At 32.0% G+C, this 21894-nt stretch overlaps 1 long non-coding RNA gene across 1 annotated transcript; it reads right to left on the bottom strand.

Annotated features, from left to right (window-relative positions):
- Positions 1–1448: 1448 nt before the first annotated feature.
- On the bottom strand, positions 1449–8860 carry LOC143057507 (uncharacterized). The gene is made up of 4 exons (XR_012972726.1): positions 8655–8860; positions 5741–5980; positions 2297–2407; positions 1449–1544 (listed from the first exon to the last, which is right to left on the bottom strand). It is a non-coding gene; the product is annotated as an uncharacterized LOC143057507 (long non-coding RNA).
- Between the last annotated feature and the right edge of the window lie 13034 nt (positions 8861–21894).

Here is a 21894-nt window from a genome sequence, read left to right as displayed (position 1 = left end):
ACTGAAAAAAAAACGATTTCAGAATTCCTATGGAGATTTGCATTGAAATGGGACACAACGTTGCAAAAAAGGCAGAAATATCAATACAAAATTATAGAGAATTATAACTTTACCGCTTCTATTCAACAGAATGTATTGATTCTTGATATTTTAGCCGTCTTTAGAGTATAACAAACAACTCTAAAGGTGTTTCATATCTTCTATGAAGCTGCAACCTAAATTTCATAATTCATGAGTTTACCATTTATTAGATTTTTCAACATGCCAAGATAAAGAATCTCTAATTTAATAAAAATAATTAATCATCTATTTTTTTTTTATTTTTTTTTTTTTGTGGCTTAAAGTATCTTGAAACAAGGTAGATACTGAACAAATATAATTTACAGACATAAACAATACCACATATTCACATTATTTTTTCAAATTTTTCAAATTTGCAATTCTTTAATGAAAAATGTGAGAACAAAAATAAAAAGACTTCGGTTTTGTGCATTTTATCAGCAGAAGATTATATAATGTAGTCAAATACGAACTTATAACCCCATCAAAGGATCATACTTTACATGAATTTTAAGAAAATCAACCAAAATTTGACAAGAAAAAGACTCATTTTTGCGGAGTTATCTCCCCTTCCAATGTTTATTTCCATAGGAAATTAGAAATGCTGATTTTGAGTTTTCCTCAAGTTAGATTTTATGGGACTTTTTCTGTGTATCTTTGGGGTTAAATGCTATAGGTTAGAACTAACACATTTTCTGTTGCAATTAATTTGATGTTCAAACTTAGTTTGAATGGACTATAAAAATGTACATAATTTAAATATTTAAATTGATTTTCCAGCTTAATAAAAAGGATGACCCTTTTTCTTGGTTCGAAGAGATAACATATTAATTCTCGCTCCTCCGACAATGTGCATGGCATTGTTTCCATCCTTCAGTTTAAGTTAAACACTTATTACTGTCTGCTCACCCTTCCGGAGCACCTAAGATCACCCCTAGTTTTGGTGAGGTTCGTGTCGCTTATTCTTTAGTTTTCTATGTTGTGTCATGTGTACTATTGTTTGTCTGTTTGTCTTTTTCATTTTTAGCCATGTCGTTGTCAGTTTATTTTCGATTAAGAAGATTGACTGTCCCTCTGGTATCTTTCGTTCCTCTTTTCTAAAGCATTTGTAATCGAAATGGCTTAGTACGGACCTCGTCTAAGACCCAAAAATTAACTGTGATGTAAACAGAAGTTCTAATATTACCGTTCAGCACAGAAGCAGAATAACATGATACTTTATTAATATGCTATAGAAATATATTTTTTTACGACTATTTTTTTGTACATTAGTTAACTAAATGCAGGATATTCTTCATTCACACAATAGAAATCGGAATACTAATCAAAAACTTCATTTCTAATTATCTATGTTAATTGTTTGAAGTATTGAAAAAAGACAAAAGCAATTTAATATAAATTGTGACGTTGGTAATTTTTATTGTTTTGTAAAGAGCATGTTCAAATGTTGAGCTTCCAAATATCTTTTCACTCCTATGTCATACCTATAAAAAAAAGATCAGAATTAAACGTAAATTTAACGTAAACGTAAAGAGAAATACATGCAGTACAAAACAAAATATCTTTTAAAGTAATTCTAGATTGTTCTACTATCAAAATAACGAAAAAAATTGGCGTCAATATATGATAGATCTATGATACATGAGCATACCTCTTCCAACATCGGAATCGGGCTTCCTTTAAATTGAAATTTTACTCTGCGTTTTGATGTGTGTGGATGTTTATTCCAAATTGGTTAGAGATATAGAGGATGAGTTGAGATCACACAAAGTTTTTTATCCCCGGCACATTTTGCGCATGTCTCAAGTCAGGAACTTCTAGTCTGTCCTGCGTTTTTGTTTTTGTTTTTAGTTTTAGTATTTTAGATCATTTTAATGTTTCGTAGATAGTGTGGCGTCCTTTTTCACTGAACTAATATATCTTTTTTTTAAAAGGCCAGCTGAAGCCTTCCTCCGGATACGGGATTTTTCGCTGTGTTGAAGACCTATTATAGTAGCCATTGGCTGTTTTCTGTTTTTTTGGGGGGCTGCTGTTTCTTTGACGCCGTTTGCGTTTCCATTCTCATTTTTATAGGGTTTCGTTTATTTTTAATATAATTCGAATGGCAATAGTTATCTTAATTAACTAGACTATAACACTTTTAACATATATATTAATGCAAAGCACCACCTACTATGTGGATGAATTGCAGTTCACAAGTAACCATATTATCACAATAACAGTAATGGTTGCCTACCTTATATTCTGATACAATTAATGCCTGACAACCTTTTTGGAAATAAAGTACATATTCTGAGAGACATCTCATATCCTGGGGATTGATTAACTCTGCATTGCGTGATAACATCTGCAAAGGGAATAAAAATGAAAAGTAAAATCACAAAAAAAAATGAATTCCGAGGAAAATTCAAATGGACAGTCCCTAATTAAATGGCAAAATCAAAAGCTCAAACGGTACTGAAATAGTATACCAAACTCATTACAAAAACTAGTAAACAAACTCATCATAGATACCAGATATATGTTTTGTACGCCAGATGTGTGTTTTGTCTACAAAAAAAACACATTCATCAGTGACGCAGAATCAAACTAGATGGGTCACAGCGACACGAATGGCCCGTCTCAAAAAGTTGAAAAATCTGCAATTTCAATAACACATGTGGACAGAAACATGATGGTAGTCTCACTTATTAAAAATCAGCTCAAAATATGGAGGCGTATAGAAAAAAAGTGCGTATAACTGTGATTTTCAACAATTTTCATATTTGTAAACCCTTAAATTTTTGCAAAAATTAGCAGAAGGGAATGAAACTTGAACTTGATCTGTAACTCATCATGGTTAGCTCACAAACCAAAAATCAGCCAAATATTTGAAAGCATTTAGAAAAAAGGTCCGTATAACTGTGATTTTGTAAAAATTATTAAAGTTCAAAGCCCGAAATTACAGCAAAATATAGTCGAGCGGAAGGAAACTTAAACTGGATCTGTAACTCATCATAGTAACTCAAATACCAAAAATCAGCCTAATATCTGAAAGTCTTTAGAAAAAAAGTCCGTATAACTGTGATTTTCAACAATTTATCAAAGTCCAAAGCCCGTAATTTCGGCAAAAATTAGCCGAGCAGAACAAAACTTAAATTTGATCTGTAACTCATATTGATTAACTCACATGCCAAAAATCATCCCAATATCTGAAAGCGTTTAGAAAAAAAAGTCTGTATAACTGTGATTTTTCAACAATTTATCAAAGTGCAAAGCCCGTAATTTCGCAAAAATTACCAGAGCGGAGCGAAACGTGAACTTGATCTGTAACTAATCATGGTTAACTCACATACCAAAAATCAGCTCATTATCTGAAGGCGTTTAGAAAAAAACTCCGTATAATGGGTTATGGCGGAATGACGGAATGACGGAATTACGGAATTACGGAATTACAGAATTACAGAATTACAGAATTACGGAAATTTCGGACAAGGGTAAAAATATGTGGCATCGACAACTTCGTTGCGGGGCCATAAAAAGTTATATAAAAAGGAAAAAACATAATTCCGAAAGGTATGTCAACTACAGCTGAGGTTAGTTATTCTTTGTGTAGATAATCCTGAGTATATGAAAATATTTGTTAACAGTTTATTTATAATTATGACCATATCAATGATAAAAGTACTTCCGACTAAGTTCTGACTATTGGGCTCAGCCTGGTGATCCAAAATCTTAAATTAACTCATAGATACCAGTATTGATATTTTATATGTCAGGTGTGCGTTTCGTTTTCGAAACATAAAATAGAATTTCTGTTTTTGGAAGATTATTTGCATTTCTTTTGAACACTTTTATGTTTTTTTTGTTTACATTTTGATGAGTTAAAATTTGCCATGAATGTATCATTATGGTTTATGACCCCTTCTGTAGCCATTTTTGTACGAATTTTTTAAACTTCAATTGTATCAAAACTACAATAGAGATAGGCCATTTTGTACATATACCAAGGGGGTACTTGATACAAAGTATTATTATTTACTGTTTCCTTTCAATAGAAAAAGAGTACTTTGTGGCAAATAAACCAAGATTTTTATAGAAAAAACACAGCCTTTAATACAGATATTTGTGTTATAAAATTTGAAACATAGATTACTCACTTGCTTTTCTATGATGTGCAAGTGTTCATTTTTTACAAAAAGTTCTAATCAACCTGTAAATTCCAAAATACCTCGTACTGAGTCACTTAAGTCGAGTGCACCTTAAAAGGTGTACTTGGTTTGGTCCATACTTTTTTTCGTTTTAACCAATAACTACATTAATAAACTTGTGTTTTTAAGTAAATCGATGCTAGCACTGCATGCAATAATCTTATATCTATCAGCCAACAGATTGCCAAATATTTGAATACAAGGATAAAGGCTGTGGATTTTCTATAAAATTTCCATATATTTAGCAGTGAATCAACAAAAGGGTAAATAATCCTTAAGAAGTGAGAAATTGTCTAACCAATAAATGAACAATCACAAAATATTCTACTTGCTGTAAAAACGCTTTGAGATTTACGAGTTTTGAACTATTAATATAAACTTTGAATGTATTTCAACATAGTATTTACAAAGATTTGATATTAAACAATATTTTATTGAATTGTATGCTTAACATGTTAATTTCAATATTGAAGAATGTATACATATAGCGAAGTGTGCTTTTGTCGTTTTTGATAAATGATTGATTCATATTCATCGTCGATATATATCCATTTCTCTAATTCTTCGTCAATTTATCCCTTTCTGCATCCGTTGTTTAACAAAATGTAATCAACGTATGGTTCATTTGATCTCAGTTCTTCATTGGTTAAAATCCGATGATGACGTCGAATCTTCTTGCTTTCCTCTGAATTTCCTATTGTGACGGCATAAAAAGACGACCATACCTGATAACGTCACTTAGAAAGAACACATCTTTTTGCAGATCATTCGAAAAAAAGAATAAGTTTGCCTGCATATTGTTATAAAAGCATTAGAGAAACAGATTCAACCACCAAATCTCGTGTCATACGATATTTGTCCACTCTCAACAGTTACATTTTAGATATTCAAAACGTTCAGCGAGCCTCGCGTTTTAAATTTGAAACGTTAACTGTTTCGAGTGGATAAATATCGTATCACACTAAATGCAGTTTTAGAATCTGTTTATAATTCATGGATCAAAGGTCAATATGATCAAATTTTCGTGTAAAATTCATTAATCGGCATTTTGAAAATCAACAAATTTTACTTACATCTAGAAACTAGATATGACTACGTCTGGCAAACATTGACTGTAATTTTTATAAATTGTGTTATACTTTTTACTTGTATTCAATCTTATGTCAGTTATGCTTGGCTGAGAAGCTAACAATTAGATACGGTTATTTAACCATTGCAATAATTTTAGTTGGCTTTTGAGAAAATGTAACGAAGTTTTTGTTTTGTTTGTAAAACCTAGTTTTCTGCTTTCTAGTACGACAATTGAAGATGTCTCTTCAGTGATTTTCAAGGCCGTATTTGAAAAACCAAAGCCTATATAAACGACGGAGACTAAAGATCAAACTAAAAATGTTGTAGTACTTTATTAACTAGATCCTCGATCGTATTATCAAAGAATATCATCAAAAATATTGAACATACAAAATACTTATAATACTTTATGTTTTTACCTGTGCAATCCTCCTGGCATGGGGGCACTTTTTTACCCATTTCACAAAGCGGAAGAATAATGGCACATCCTATCAATTCAGCAGATTGTCTTGGAATTGGACATACAATAGTATTTTTAAATGTGTGAGTCAGCAGGGCATCAGCAGCTTCTACATTTAGATGCCCAAGAAAAGTCGGGAACATTGTGACATTGAAACCATATTTTTCACAGTTGATACTTTTGATTGCACTGCATCGAGCTTAAAAGGAAAATAAATTTGTTGTATTGAAACTGAGCTGAACGAGCGAGTAGTAAATCTTTTGTAATTGGTGACAATTTTAAAAAAACTGACACCATGTATATAGATTATGTTTACTAATGTTTATTTTAAATTTTTCTCGTATATATTCCATTTTGAACATTGTGTTATATCATATGCGAAACAGTTTATTTTACTTTACTCCAATGATTATATGTATCAGCCTTTCATAGTTTCATTCCCAACTTTAAGATGAAGAACAGCAATAAAAGCGCTTTTCCTATGCTTTTTGTTTTTGCTTTTTATACAGATGTACAGATTTTGTCTCATTGATAGTGACCCCATATCCTTTGTTTTTGTTATGAATTGAAAATATACATTTTGAGCCAAAGGAGTTTCTTTTGTTACCTAGTCTGACATCGGAATCGGACTTCCCTTTAACTGAGTTTAACTGTGCGTATTGTTGTGTGTGTTTTTTTCTACATCGGCTAGAGGTATAAGAGAGGGTTGAGATCTCAAAAAACAACCGCTGTATTTTTGCACCTGACCCAAGTCAGGAGCCTCTGATCAGTTAGTCTTGTATGATTTTTATTTCAGTTTCTTGTGTATATTTGGGAGTTAAGTATGACGTCCATTATCACTTAACTAGTATATATTTTTGTTTAGGGGCCAGTTAAAGCCCTACTCCGGGTGTGGGATTTTCTCGCTGCATTGAAGACCCGTTGGACTTCGGCTGTTGGGTGATCTTTGGTCGGATTATTGTCTCTTTGGCATTTTTCCCATTTCCATTCTCAATTTTACTTTTTTTTTCTTCGTTATTTATTACACCACTAAAGTCATTATTTTTGTAATATCATACAAAAGTGTAGTAGATTCACACACTACACTCTTATTAAACTGTGAATAACATTACATCATAACTTAATCAAAGATAGTTAATGACATTGTATAATACATTGGTGAAATAAAATGTTGTTATTAGACATTCAGCGAATTACGATAAATAACTTATTATGTCCCTTGTCATTCACAACTGACGAATACAATATTCAAGACAAGTAAGAAAAATCAGGGCGGGGTAAGGAGCATTAACAGTGGTTAAGAGTAATGAGACAATTTGATGAATTTCAAAATTATATGTTTTTAATTTTTTATGTCATTTGTCGGTAAAAAAATCTTGGTTTTGCATTTGCTGTCGTTTCAGTACTGGGCTGGTGATAATCTCTGGTAGCGGTCCATCAGAAAAGTTATGACCCTAGTGGTAGTAATAACATAAACGGCACCATTTACACTTCAAATGCGCATTTCGTCAGTAGTGATGCTCAAGGCCACATTAAAAATCCGAAAATAAATCAGGAATTGAAGAGTTGATTATAACAAGGAGGACAAACGATATAGCTGAAGGCGGGCTATGCATCATAGCTTTGAATAAGGGAAGCTAGTTTAACCAGAATTGCTTAATATTGTTTATTAATTTCATGTATCTGAAGCGTTTTACAGATATAACATTCATTAATTGGGAACACTCAAGGTCGAATATCTAAAAGCCAATGATGTATTAGAATCGAAACATTTTACGAGCTGTATTGACAAACATGACATAAAAGTAATAGCAAATGTATCGATGGCAAACCGTGCCTCGGGGAGTTGAAACTTTTAGTTTCTTTATAATTTATAAATAGACAGTTTCAGAAAGGTTTGTTAAAAATCATGTGTACTGGTTTTTGTTGCTGGTATGCCTATTTTTGGGTCCGGATAATGACTTTGCTTCCTCGACTTACAGAATACCACAGTAGCCAAGCGGTCTAAGTACTTGATCATTAGTGATCACCTGACTTTCAACCTTAGTGATAATAGTTAGAAGCACCGATTGTGGCAGGGTAATATCGACTACGATCTTAATTTGTCAGTTTTGTCCTACCTACAGTGGGTACTTTTAAAGACACTCCAAGATCCTCAACATATACATAATAAAGTCAAGCGTGTGGAAGATGAAATTTTACACCAAAATATCAAACAGTAAACATATCAAAGCATTGTACAGGGTGGCCATTTTGTATATTTTTGCTACATTCAGATTTTTTGATTTTTTTTTTTGTCATTGTGTATTAATATGAAACAGTTGCGTATACATGTATGCATTAACTTTGTGCCACGAACGCTTCAGTGACTATTGACCGAACATGATCCTACAAGTATTTACTAATTAGAGGTCATTTTGAGCCCTTCGGTTTGAGCAGCCATTTTGACTGATTAACATAATGTGCACGCACCTATATCATGTCATATAACATGTATTCAGAATGAATTTAACGCAATAAAACCAGAATTCCTCAATTGAATATCATTACGGATACCGTAATCTGCCTTATTTGACACCTTAGATTTGAGAAGCCATTTTGAATGACAAACATAATGTGCAAGCGACTATATCATGTCATATACTATGTATTCAGAATGAATTTAATGTTAATAAAATTGAGAATGGAAATGGGTAATGTGTCAAAGAGACAACAACCCGACCATATAGCAGACAACAGCAGAAGGTCACCAACAGGTCTTCAATGCAGCGAGAAATTCCCGCACCCGGAGGTGTCCTTCAGCTGGCCCCTAAACAAATATACATACTAGTTCAATAGAATAAAGTCATTAGTTATTTTTATTTTCTACTTACGTGCTGGTGCGGTCACACGGGGTATAACATTTCCACTTGGCGGCCACCCTGAGTTTCCCGCAAGGAATTGAGCGTCAACATAGTGGCAGAAAATAAAGGAAAAAACACAAATTTGAAAACAAAACCTCATACTCATCTTTAAACGTTACTAGTGCTTGATAAAACGAATCAAAAATTAGTTATGCACTCCTCAGGCTAAAATGTACAATCTCATTTAATAATACTACGCCACTGTCTTTGCATTTGAAATTAAATAGTATTTAAAAGATTTGTTGACATTTAAAGGTGTGATGAAAGCGTTTATATAACATTATGTGTCGTGCTTTGATGAATAGTCTTATGTGTATTTCAATTAATTTTTAAATATAAACTTTAGAAACTCACGCCTATTCGTTTGATGTGTTTTATTATTTGATTAGGGACTCTCTGTTTTGAATTTCCTCGGAACTCAGTATTTTTGTGATTTAACTTTACTTTTTTTGTATTGCCAAAGGCATAGGAGTGAAGGGTTTAGCTAACATTAAAACAAACAGGTTTAATCCACCATTTTTTACATAAGGAAATGCGTGTACCAATTGAGGATGACATAAATTGTCAGTGCATTGTAATAATTCATATTAGGATTCATTCAACTGCTGAATTTGATTAAATTTGCATGCGTGCAGGTTTTATTTTCTGTAAATGGTTTACCTCTATCTACAATAGTTTTACACGAAAAAACAAATAAATCGTCATTACAGAACAATAAAAACTTAAAGAATCGGCACTCATCCTTTATTAAAAAGACCCTTATCGAAGAAAAAAATTTCAAAACGGGCTCATTACAAAGTATTGACGATACCAAAGTTGTATGACAAAATGACGAATAAGTGTACAGACGAAATAGAATTAAAAAAAGTCCTTTCGATATCGGAGCAAAACATATATTTCTGAAAAACTAATAAAAAATATCCTCATTCAAACAAAGCATATATTACTCACTTTAACCTCTATGTTGAAATGATGGGCGTGTTCAGCAGTATCTGATATGTATATTAATCATTTGCTTAGTCGTTAACACTAGTAGCACATTTTACATGCATATTTAGGACTAAAACAAATTACCAATTTATATAACCATTAAGTCGATCATGATTAATTGATTGTTTACTGCTAATTTCCAATGGAAAACATGGCAATTATTTCATATATACTATCAGCAATTTATGTAATTGGTGAGTGCTGCAAGTCTGAACCACGAGGATGATAGGCGGTTTTTTGAATGACTGCCAATGGGAAAATGGTATTTTTGAAAGGGACGGACGTCTTATCTTTCAATAGATAACACATGGCCTCTCTAAAAAAAAAAAAGACAACAGCAGTATACCGCTGTTCAATAATCAAATTTCGATACAGCAAACCCCAAATCCAGGTAACAAATAGAACAAATCAATAGTACCACTGAACTGCAACAAAAGCAAACGTCAAGTATAAGAACATGCATGTAACAAGTAAGGAATATGACAGTTGTGTTACATTAGTTTGATGTGTTGGAGCTTTTAAAGTTGCCATTTGCTTAGGAACTTTCCGTTTATCATTTCCCTCTGAGTTCTGTGTTTTTGTTATTATATTTTTTACATACACTTAGAAAATAGAAATAAGATAACTCTAATATAAGGGGCAATATCATGTACGCTCAAACAGTAAAACACAAGAAAACATACAACTTAAAACAAAAACCCTGTAGACGTACCACGAGTAACTCGACTATACTGTCAAATAAGTCATATGTGAAATGTACCGAAAATGTAGAATTTTAAAGAGCTGTTGCTTCAATTCGACGTGTAAAGTAAATGACGGATTACTCAAATAAATGCATTTCTTTTATGTAGTTTATTCTATGTCAATTTTAGAATGAAGATCAATCTTGCTGATGAGATTATTTGCCATAATATCTTTACACGTTTTAAGCGAGGCACTCACACCTACTTAATTGCCCCTGAAGATGTTACATAAAGGCTGTTCAGATATTCATTGAATTCAACAGGTTTTTATGTCAAATATTATGATTGAGAACACTATAATCATTTATCGTGTTGCGTAAGAGAAATTCAATAAATTTAACCGAAATGAGCATTTTCTTAAATATTCTGCAGATATCAGATCTTTTTGATTGGAAGTTGTATAACAAATTGTTTAAAAAGTATTGTTGAAGACATTCACATCCTCTTTTGTTCGGAGGTCTTTGGTTGTCTTATTAACTTATTGATTTTTAAAAATCATATGAAACTTAAAATTAAAAAAAAATATGAATATGTTTTATACACTCGTTTGGCTTAGTTTTACTATAAAACAAGTGTGCGTGAACAATATATTAAAAACAATCTTTATATAATCAAATTCTCTATAAATCATGTAAATGTACTGATATTGAGTTATTGTAATCCCGATATTTTCCTGTATACTATACACATAACTTATAGATCATTTGTTAGTTACAAACGCCCACTGGAAAGTAAATAGTAATAACTGATTATAATAGAACAAACAAAATACCAGTAAATAACCTCATTATCATATGTCACTATCATTACTTTCTTTAAAAGTTTTTTTTTTTTAGCTTTATTGCCGTTTGTTGGATTAACTTTCTTATTTTTTAATATCTAAGACAATTTAAAATCTTTTAAAAAATTATGGTTAAGATAATTCATTTGTTGATTCAAACACAAAAAAAAATCTTATACATGCAGTCAAAAGACATTTGAATAATATTGTTCTTTGTATTAAATAGAAATATTAACAAACAAATTATATATTGTTTCATTTAAATTTTATGCGACTGTCATACAATTGAGAGGCTTAGTTAGCTATAAAACCAGGTAAAATCTACCATTTTATACACAAGGAAAATGAATGCACCAAATTAGAAATACGACAGCTGTTATCCAGCTGTCTTTGAGCTTTTGATTTTGCTATCTGATTATAGTGCCTAACAAGATTGTGTGAGGGAATTCGATGTTTGCTATACCACTGTTCATTTCAACACACTTTATGACAATACTCCTGTACCAATCGAAATGAAATTTTTTGCAGTGTTTTGAGAAATGATTTTGCTTTGTAGAAACGTATTGTTTTCGAAACATTTTATGTTTTAAAAGGATAAATTTTCTGTATAAAGTCAATAATTATGTGGACTTTTGAAGCCCAAACTTTGTACGGCCTTAAATACATAAATGAAAGATAAAAAAAACTGTACCAATACAGAACGACATGTTAATGAAATTATAGCAAAACTTTTGGTTGACAAATTTTTATTCGTTATCGCTAAAAAATAGATATTGAATATCTTACATTTTCTCCCTACCCAGATTACCCCTATTACTTATTATAATGTGGACCGGTCATTGTTATTAAATATTACGCAATTTGATTGGGTTAAGTTATAATTGGTTTACCTTCAAACTGTTTATACTTTTCATACATGACTATTGATTAAATCAGGACGTGCATACAGTAACTAAAATGACCTTCAAACTGGACACTGGATGAGTCCATGTTATGTTTTATCAATGAAAGTATAGGTATGAAAGGTAAGAAATGCCAATTCTCCTATTTTCACAAAATTTTCAAAATACACAGTAAATAGATTATTTTTTAATAGTCAATTGCGGAGAAAAACAGAAAAAGTTTTCAAATAAGACGTTTTATTCCAATCAACAAGTCATTTTTCGGAGAGAAATGCCGAAATACACTTTACACACCGCTACGCTAGGTAAAATTATTATTCATCTTTTCAAAAAAAACAACATTTTTCAGTCTCATTGGAACATGCTAATTACAATTAATCCCAAACTAAGTAAGTCATTAAATAAAGTCAAAATATGTCCGATCTACCTACTTTTAGAGCAAAAAAGTCAATACGATCGTTTTAAGGTCTTTTTTTTTTTTGGTTTTTAATTTCGTCTACCTCACAAAATCATGTTAGGCACTATAATGATTTTTCGTTTTGAATTTTCCTCTCTGCGTTCAGTATTTTGTTGGTTTACTGTTTACATTAAATGATAAAACTCATAAATAAAAATATTTCTGTTTCTGTATAATGTCTATCATCGGATATTTATATCAAGTAATCTTAAAAGGAGTAACACAATGGGCGTCTATTGAAAGAGCAAAGGAATGGTTGACCCCATCGAAATGTAATTTGGATTTTATACCCTACCTACAATAGAAGAGGGGCATTATGTTTTCTGGTCTATGCGTCCGCTCGTTTTTTCATCCGTCTGTTCGTCCGGTCGTCCGTCCGTCTGTCCGGCTTCATGTTATGGATTTAGGTCAAGGTAGTTTTTGATGAAGTTGAAGTCTAATCAACTTAACACTATGATATGACCTTTCTAATTTTAATGCCAAATAGAGTTTCGATCCCAATTTCACGGTCCAGTGAACACACAAAATGATAGTGCGAGTGGGGAATCCGTGTAATATGGGCATATTCTTGTTCGTAGGGTTTTTTTTATTATTAAGTTGTCTAGTTTTCTTCGATTGATGTTTTAATTAGTTCACCTTCCATCGTACCCTTTGTAATTTTCTAGGTTAATTATACACTGCAATTTAGATTTAATCACGTGGCATTACATAAACAGGTGAACAGTTGTGTAACACTTTTTAGCTCACCTGACACGAAGGGCCAAGTGAGCTTTTCTCATCACTTGGCGTCCGTCGTCCGTCGTCGTTCGTCGTCCGGCGTCCGTCGTCCGTCGTCGTTAACTTTTACAAAAATCTTCCCCTCTGAAACTGCTGGGCCAAATTTAACCAAACATGGCCAAAATCATTATTAGGGTATCTAATTTAAAAATTGTGTCCGGTGACCCGGCCAACCAACCAAGATGGCCGCTATGGCTAAAAATAGAACATAGGGGTAAAATGCAGTTTTTGGCTTATCACTCAAAAACCAAAGCATTTAGAGCAAATCTGACATCGGATAAAATTCTTTATCAGGTCAAGATCTATCTGCCCTGGAATTTTGAGATGCATTGGACAACCCGTTGATAGGTTGCTGCCCCTGAATTGGTAATTTTAAGGAAATTTTGCTGTTTTTGGTTATTATCTTGAATATTATTATAGATAGAGATAAACTGTAAACAGCAAAAATGTTCAGCAAAGTAAGATCTACAAATAAGTCAACAAGACCAAAATGGTCTGTTGATCCCTTTAGGAGTTATTGCCCTTTATAGTCAATTTTTAACCATTTTTCGTAAATCTTAGTTATCTTTTACAAAAATCTTCTCCTCTGAAACTACTGGGCAAAATTAAACCAAACTTGGCCACAATCATCATTGGGGTATCTAGTTTCAAAATTGTTTCCGGTGACCCGGCCAACCAACCAAGATGGCCGCCATGGCTAAAAATAGAACATAGGGGTGAAATGTAGATTTTGGCTTATAACTCTGAAACCGCAGCCTTTAGAGAATATCTGACATGGGGGGAAAATTGTTTATCAGGTCAAGATCTATCTGCCCTGAAATTTTCAGATGAATCTGACAACCCGTTGTTGGGTTGCTGCCCCTGAATTGGTAATTTTAAGGAAATTTTGCTGTTTTTGGTTATTATCTTGAATATTATTATAGATAGAGATAAACTGTAAACATCAATAATGTTAGGCAAAGTAAGATTTACAAATAAGTCAACATGACGGAAATGGTCAATTGACCCCTAAGGAGTTATTGTCCTTTATAGTCAATTTTTAACAATTTTCATAAAATTTGTAAATTTTAACTAACATTTTCCACTGAAACTACTGGGCCAAGTTCATTATAGATAGAGATAATTGTAAGCAGCAAGAATGTTCAGTAAAGTAAGATGTACAAACACATCACCATCACCAAAACACAATTTTGTCATGAATCCATCTGCTTCCTTTGTTTAATATTCACATAGACCAAGGTGAGCGACACAGGCTCTTTAGAGCCTCTAGTTTTTTAATGTTCTAAGCCGGATAAAAAAAACCTCGTTCAATCACGACATACTTTTCTTTCACATTTTACCCATAAACTATATTTTAAGGTACGCGTTTTGTGCTTATTAGTAAGTTTTACTGTTTGATTCATAGTTTAAACGTGTTAAACTTTCACATGTGTTAACATAAATAATATGATATTGTTACATAAAGATTATAGAACATTCATAACATTATATAAAATAGGAGAATGACGATGATAAATAGTTGTTAAACATCCAACGGCATTAAAATGCATATTCAGGACGGGAATATCAACGGGTTAATTAAATATGAATATTTACCTTATTTGTACCAAACAGACACACTGAACAGGATTCATAGTTTAAACGTGTCAAACTTTCACATGTGTTAACATAAATAATATGATATTGTTACATAAAGATTATAGAACATTCAAAACATTACATAAAATAGGAGAATGACGATGATAAATAGTTGTTAAACATCCAGCGGCATTTAAAATGCATATTCAGGACGGGAATATCAACGGGTTAATTAAATATGAATATTTACCTTATTTGTACCAAACAGACACACTGAACAGGATTTTGAACTTGCTAGTTTACAAGGTAACAGTCCAGAGGATGACAGGTTAACCTGCCGTAATAATTATTTTGACTTCGACTTACTTGTCTTTTCTCTTCCGCCTTGATGTCCCATGCTTAGTGGGAAAGCAGCAGTTACCAAAAAACAGGTTTTGGTTTCATTTGTCTGGGGTTTGAATCACGACTTCCCGCACTCTAGACGAACACACAACTACGAGACCTCCGATGAGCTTACTTTGAATAACAAAACCCAATGATCTTTCATTGTGTTGTTTTTCTAATATGTAAACAAACAATTGATCGCTATTTGAATATTTGTATGGAAAAACATAAACCTATCGTGCACGATAATCGTACTCAGACTTAGAAATCAACCAATCAAAATACTGGATTCGGTGTTTCCAGGAAAAATTTGAACTTGAAATACTGACAAGAGTTTTATGGTTGAGGGCCGTCTCGCTTTTTTGGAGTTTCTGTTGTTTATCTTGATTTGTCTCTTCATTGTAGACTTACGGATCGAATATCGGCACAAATTACGTATTGTGCAAATTATATACTAAAATTGTTATTGTTGCTGTTATTGTTGTTGTTTTGTCCAATTTTCTTCTATTTTGTATTTTGCTTTTTTTTTATTAAATAAACTCATCATAGATACAAGAATTGAAATTTTGTATTTTCAAGCATCAAAGGTACATCATGCCACAGTATTTCTTGTCACTTTTCATTTATGGAACTACACAAATGTATCTGCAGCCTGGGAATGTTTTTACTTTTTGGGGGGTTGAGAAGGGAATTAGTTTGCTAACACTTTTAGGTATTTTTCATATTATGTTTTGGATATGCTTACATTATCTGTATAACTTTTTATTGTGTATCACTTATGTTATGCATCATCATTAGTACATATATAATATATGTTGACTTAAATATGGATCATGACGTAACGTTTTGATAGTAAATCGGTAAACTTTAATTACTTTGTACATTATATAAATCATGTTTATTGTCAAGAAACTTGTTCCTCTTCGACTTTTTAAATAAAAACAACATGTCACTAACACCCATTTAATAATGTCGAAATTTCCATATGTGTGGTAAAATAGCCTAGAATTGTAAAAAGCATAACAATATAATTAAAAGAAAAGTCAAATATATATTAATGCTATGACTACTAATTATGTGCAACTGATATTACCCATAGTTGTGTGTGGTTCGTATTGCTCGCTCATTAGTTTTTAATTTAGATTTTTGTGCGTTGGTCTTTTTTTTTTTTTTTTTGGCAACGGCGTTGTAATTTTTAATCGACCTATAAGTTTTGGAGGCCCCTTGGTAGCTTCTGTCTTATTATACCGGGAAATGTGTACTGCTAAAAAAACAATGACCGATGTACGTACCTCAGTGCCAAGCTATCTGCAATAAACTCCAAAAAAATTGCGATTTTCGTATTTATTTGTCAAATATGCGGTTCTATAGTTAACAACAAGAATGTGTCGATAGTACACGGATGCTCCACTCACACTATTATACTGTGTGTTCAGCAGACCGTAATATTTGGGTAAAAACTCTATTATAGGGAATATGTGTACTAAGTTTTAAGTTATTTGGCCTTCAACGTCATCAAAAACAACATTGAACAAACACTTTAACCTGAAGCAGGACAGACGGTTCTGCTAACATTCCAAATTGAACTTTTTAGCTACAGGAACAATACTAAATGTAGTATTTTCTTGGTGACGTTACTCTGAATGCGAAATTTAAGACCCTAGCAATAAAATAATTAAAGTCAAACGTTCAAGTACATAGAACATTGCCTTCACTCAAAACGTAACCTTTGTACACCACATAAAAACGGAACTATCAATACCGCTCGAATTAAACAAATTAAAGGTATATGCAAGTCTAAATATAAATTTGGGAGCATTAGTAGAAGCCGTTACATAAAAACAATCACAAACAAAAGTGTCCTAAAATCTTTCTATTATATCATGATGTAATCATTTCTTTTTTATCTTAATCTTCATCAGAAACAGGGGCGATGGTGCCCAACTGGTCTAAATAGTCGAACTAATATATAATTGGCCTGATAACACTTAGGATGTGAGTTAACATGTGGCATGTGCAGACTACTCTAACCTTAATTGCCAAAGGTCGGTTGTTGATGCTAGGTACTCCGGCGTTCTCTACCAATAAAGACTAACCGCCACAAAATAGGACAAAAGTGCTAAATGAAGCATTTAACATTAATCATGCAATCAATCAATATATAGACTAACTCTAATTTGGCTTACAAATTGGATTCTTGACAATGTATTTCATTTTCGAAAGGTTCTCCGAAAAGTTAAGAATGTGCTTTTTGAAAGCTGCTTTATTAAGTATGCAAACGATATATCGACCACAAGCGATCATACATGTACATCAGCAGATATAAACTGCGCAGTTCCTGATAATACGTGTATAGAGTCATGACAAAGATATTCTTCTTATACACTTCTTATTTACCGACAATGTCACTCGTATTTATTAAATTATGCCATGTATTTGACCATGCTCATAAAATGCATAACGTGTTTGACCTTGTGATTGCATAACAACTGATGAATTGGACAGCCTGTCTCAATCAAAATAAAATTACATCAATTTTAAACTGTTCGTGTTTTCTTATAATACATTTTGGATTATTATGAACTGTAACTCCTCGGATATGACAAAAGACGTCACTTATGTAAGAGCTTATGACTTTTAAATATTCAGTAGCATTACCGAACAATTCGTTTACCCAAATCAGGATGAAATTTGATTCGGGGATAATTAGTTATCAAAGGTACCAGGCTTACAATTTGATAAGCCAGACTTGCGTTTCGTCTACATAATACTCATCAGTAACACTCAGAACAAAATAGTTAGAAAGTAAAATAATACAAAGTTGAGGTGCATTGATGACCCCATAACATTATCACTTGAATGTATTTGGGTTCAAGTAAAAGAATATTGTAAGCAGAAAAGCAAAGCAACATCAGTTTAAACTTCTGCTTTGTCCCTCATGAGGTTATATCAAATCATTGTTAAAGAATCGTGTACGTTGTAACATAGTGAAAAAAAGTTTGTCAGAAAATTTGTTTCACTATTCAAAATATACATTTTAAGCATTACACACGCAAATGTCCATTTGCAGAAAATGGAAACATTCTTAATTATGACTCCAATTTATTGTTTGGAAATCCCTGAATTTTTGGAATTATTAAAAGCATATTATTGTGTAATTTAAACGTCATAATTAAGAAAATAAATTTTGTTATATGAAAATTATATCATGTTATGTTGCATTAAGCGTCCATTGTGTAACAAACATTATTCTCTTTGAAAATGCATTCAATTTTTTTTTAAACAAGCTACATTGTGTTGCCATTTTATTATATGTTGCAAAACATTTTGGTTACTTTTTTCATACAAATGTGTATGTCAGCTTTATTGGTATTTGTTTTCGAAAATATATTAAAATCGTTCTTATATCAAAGCGTTGATGTCAATGGCATCTGTCAGTTAAAAAAATACAATACAAAATCAATGTATTTCAGTAAAATCATTAATTTTGTTGCTTATTTTCATTATGATAAAAATTATTTTAAAGGATAGGAAAATATACTTCGTAAATTTTCCTTGAAGTATTAAAGAACTCTTATACATCAAAACATTTTTATATTTCCTATAATTATTCATAATAATAATATTATTATCAGTAATATTATTATCATTATCATTATTATAAGTTGTAGTAGTATTAGTAGTAGTAGAAGTAGTAGTAACAAAATTATTATTATTATTATTATTATTATTATTATTATTATTATTATTATTATTATTATTATAGGAAATCACAAGAAGCCTAAATATGTTCAACGGTAGTTTCCTCTGAAACATTGGATGTCAGTAGATTAGTTATATTCTTGAGTCGAGGTCATATTCATGATTGCTTATTCAATTGACCTTTATCGCGTTTTGTCTTATATAACAGCTATGTGATTAAATTAATAAGCGATTTAGATCCAAAAAAACAAAAGGTCATACCAATGAAATATTACTGTTTCCGGTACATGTTATATCATTGTGCATGTGACATCTTGAATCACGGATTGTTATGACTAAACTTGGCTTGTCCAGTTTGGGTTTTGTGTCTGAATTCATCAATGTTTTTTATCATTAATATGCTAGGAAAGAATTTTATTAATTACAATTGTGTCCTTGTTATAAAATGAAAAGACGACCTTGCAAAGTACTGTGTGAATCAAGAGTGCACTTAATTTACCTATTGAGATACATGAAAAGAAATTGAGTTTTTACAATACAATATACAACATGCACTCACGAAAGAAATGCATAACATTTTTTTAAGGCTACTGCGTTTACATTTCTCTGTTGATAGGATATAAATATTATTTCCATCCAGCGACTCTTACGACTTTTTGTGAAAAGAGCTTCTGATAAGCATGTCCTTTTCAATAATAACAGAGATCATTCTTGTTCTTGTCTTCTAAATTATCATGCTGTTGTAACGTGTACTAAATGCAGTGTTAACTGGGCTTGAAAGGACTTTGTATGCAGACGACAGAACTCTTTTGTTGGTAGACGGACTTCGCACAGTTCAGCTTTAAGTAGTGTTAAATTAGTTAGTTGTTACCTTAACTATCAACTAAATTTATAGTTAAACTTAATGGTACTTGCCTTTTTCATACATTTAAGTATGCAGTGGCCTTAAGTTTATCTTAAGTTTATACACCCGATCGTCTTGTGTTGGTAAACCATGGTTTATTTAAGAAGCTTTTCTGACGTTTCAGAAAACATTACTTTCTACTTGATGATCTTTGTCTTTAATTCAGAAGGTCAGCTTCAATATAACTTTCGTTTACTAGTAGATAGGGCGACCAAAATCGGTTATTTCACATTACATTGTAAGCATGAAAATTCAAACTGTTTTAGTATTTTATATGATTAAGGTGTTTGATACTACATAAGATGCACATTTTGACTATCAATGTCTTTTCAGTGATTCACAAACCAAACTATTTCTAATCCAAAACTAAGTTTATACGATGAAGAGCTAATAAAACGAAAAAGAGATTAAAAGGGCAAGTCAAAATTCTGACAAGAAATCAGAGCTATGCAAGAAGGAGAATATGCCATAATTTTAAATGATTTCAAAATTAGTACGGTCATGCCAGTATTAATAGTTTGATAAGTCTGACGAGCGTTTCGTCTACATAAGACTTATCAGTGACGCTCAGATCAAAATAGTTTTATAGTCAAATAAGTACAAAGTTGAAGAGCATTGAGGGCCCAACATTCCAAAAAATTGTGCCAAATACGGCTAAGGTTCTCTTTGCCTGGGATAAAAATTCCTTAATATTTCAAAAAATTCATACTTTAGTAAATCGGAAATTTATAGAAATGTGAATATAATTGATAATCATGTCAGCACCAAAGTGCCGACTACTGAGCTGGTAACTCACTCGGGGACGAAACGTCCACCAGCAGGAGCTTCGACCCAGTGGTGTTAATAGATTCCAGACTTATAACTTGATAAGCCAGACGCGCGTGTCGTCTACCTAAGCCTCATCAGTGACGTTCAGATCAAAATAGTTACACAGCCAAACAAGTATAAAGATGAAAAGCACTTCGGAGGTATAAAATTGAAAAGCGCTTCGGACGCATAAAATTACTAAGCGTGTTGTTTTCAATTTTTTTAATAGTATTGAGAACCAAAAATTCCAAAACGCTGTCCCAAGGATGTGACCATCTAATTGATATTCATGTCAACACCGAAGTGCTGACTACTGGTCTGAAATTACGTTCCATGTCATCGTATCGCAATTTCTTTTTTTTTTCTTTGAATAGGCCTATATAACTTGACACTCGATCATTCATTGATTTTATTGTTAAAGAAATGATTACATTGTTTTTTTTTATATAGTATGCGCTGTTAACTTTGCCAATTTTAAGACAAAATTAAATAGATTTCAATATAAATACAAAACCAGATGGCTTAACCTTGAGCAAGGGTTGGTCTTTTTAATAAATAAGGGCGCCTGGAAGTACTTTGTACTCAGACAACAAATGTTTGACGAAAATAAAAGTTTGTATTTGGACTTTGCACATTTCATATTTAAGTAGGGTTAAATCAGCTATTCGCTTCTTGAACTATATAATAGTAATGTATAGATCTAATAACATTAAATGGTTCCGTAATTGTCTACACTGAAGTATGTAAAGGCCCAAAGTTTTTCTTTTTTTAGAGTATGAAGCATTTCTCATTTTACTGCACTACCTGCATCGATGTAAACCTTTTGTTCATAACAAAAGCTTTCTTAACATATCAAGTAACATAACTCGTAAATTTCCGATATTATTCCCTATTGTTTCGTGTTTAAGTGCGAATGAAAACTGCAAATTCCCTTAAAGCATGAAAAATCATTAAATTGTATTGTTTATATGTTGCTTGTTATTCTAATGAAAACTATAACGATGTATAACATTACCAATTCTACTGCACCAGATGCACATTTTGACAATTAATGTCTCTCCAGTGATTCACAAGGCCAACATATTTTAATCCAAAAATTCAATGGGTGATGTGTTGATTATACTAAAGGGGACCAAAGATGGGCATGGCGAAAGCTCTCTCATGACAATCTTTGATTTGGTTAAA

Source organism: Mytilus galloprovincialis, chromosome 13 (assembly GCF_965363235.1).
Source record: "Mytilus galloprovincialis chromosome 13, xbMytGall1.hap1.1, whole genome shotgun sequence".
Lineage (NCBI taxonomy): Eukaryota > Metazoa > Mollusca > Bivalvia > Mytilida > Mytilidae > Mytilus > Mytilus galloprovincialis.
The sequence above is the reverse complement of the archived record's forward strand: the minus strand, read 5'-3'. Positions and strand labels throughout refer to the sequence as shown.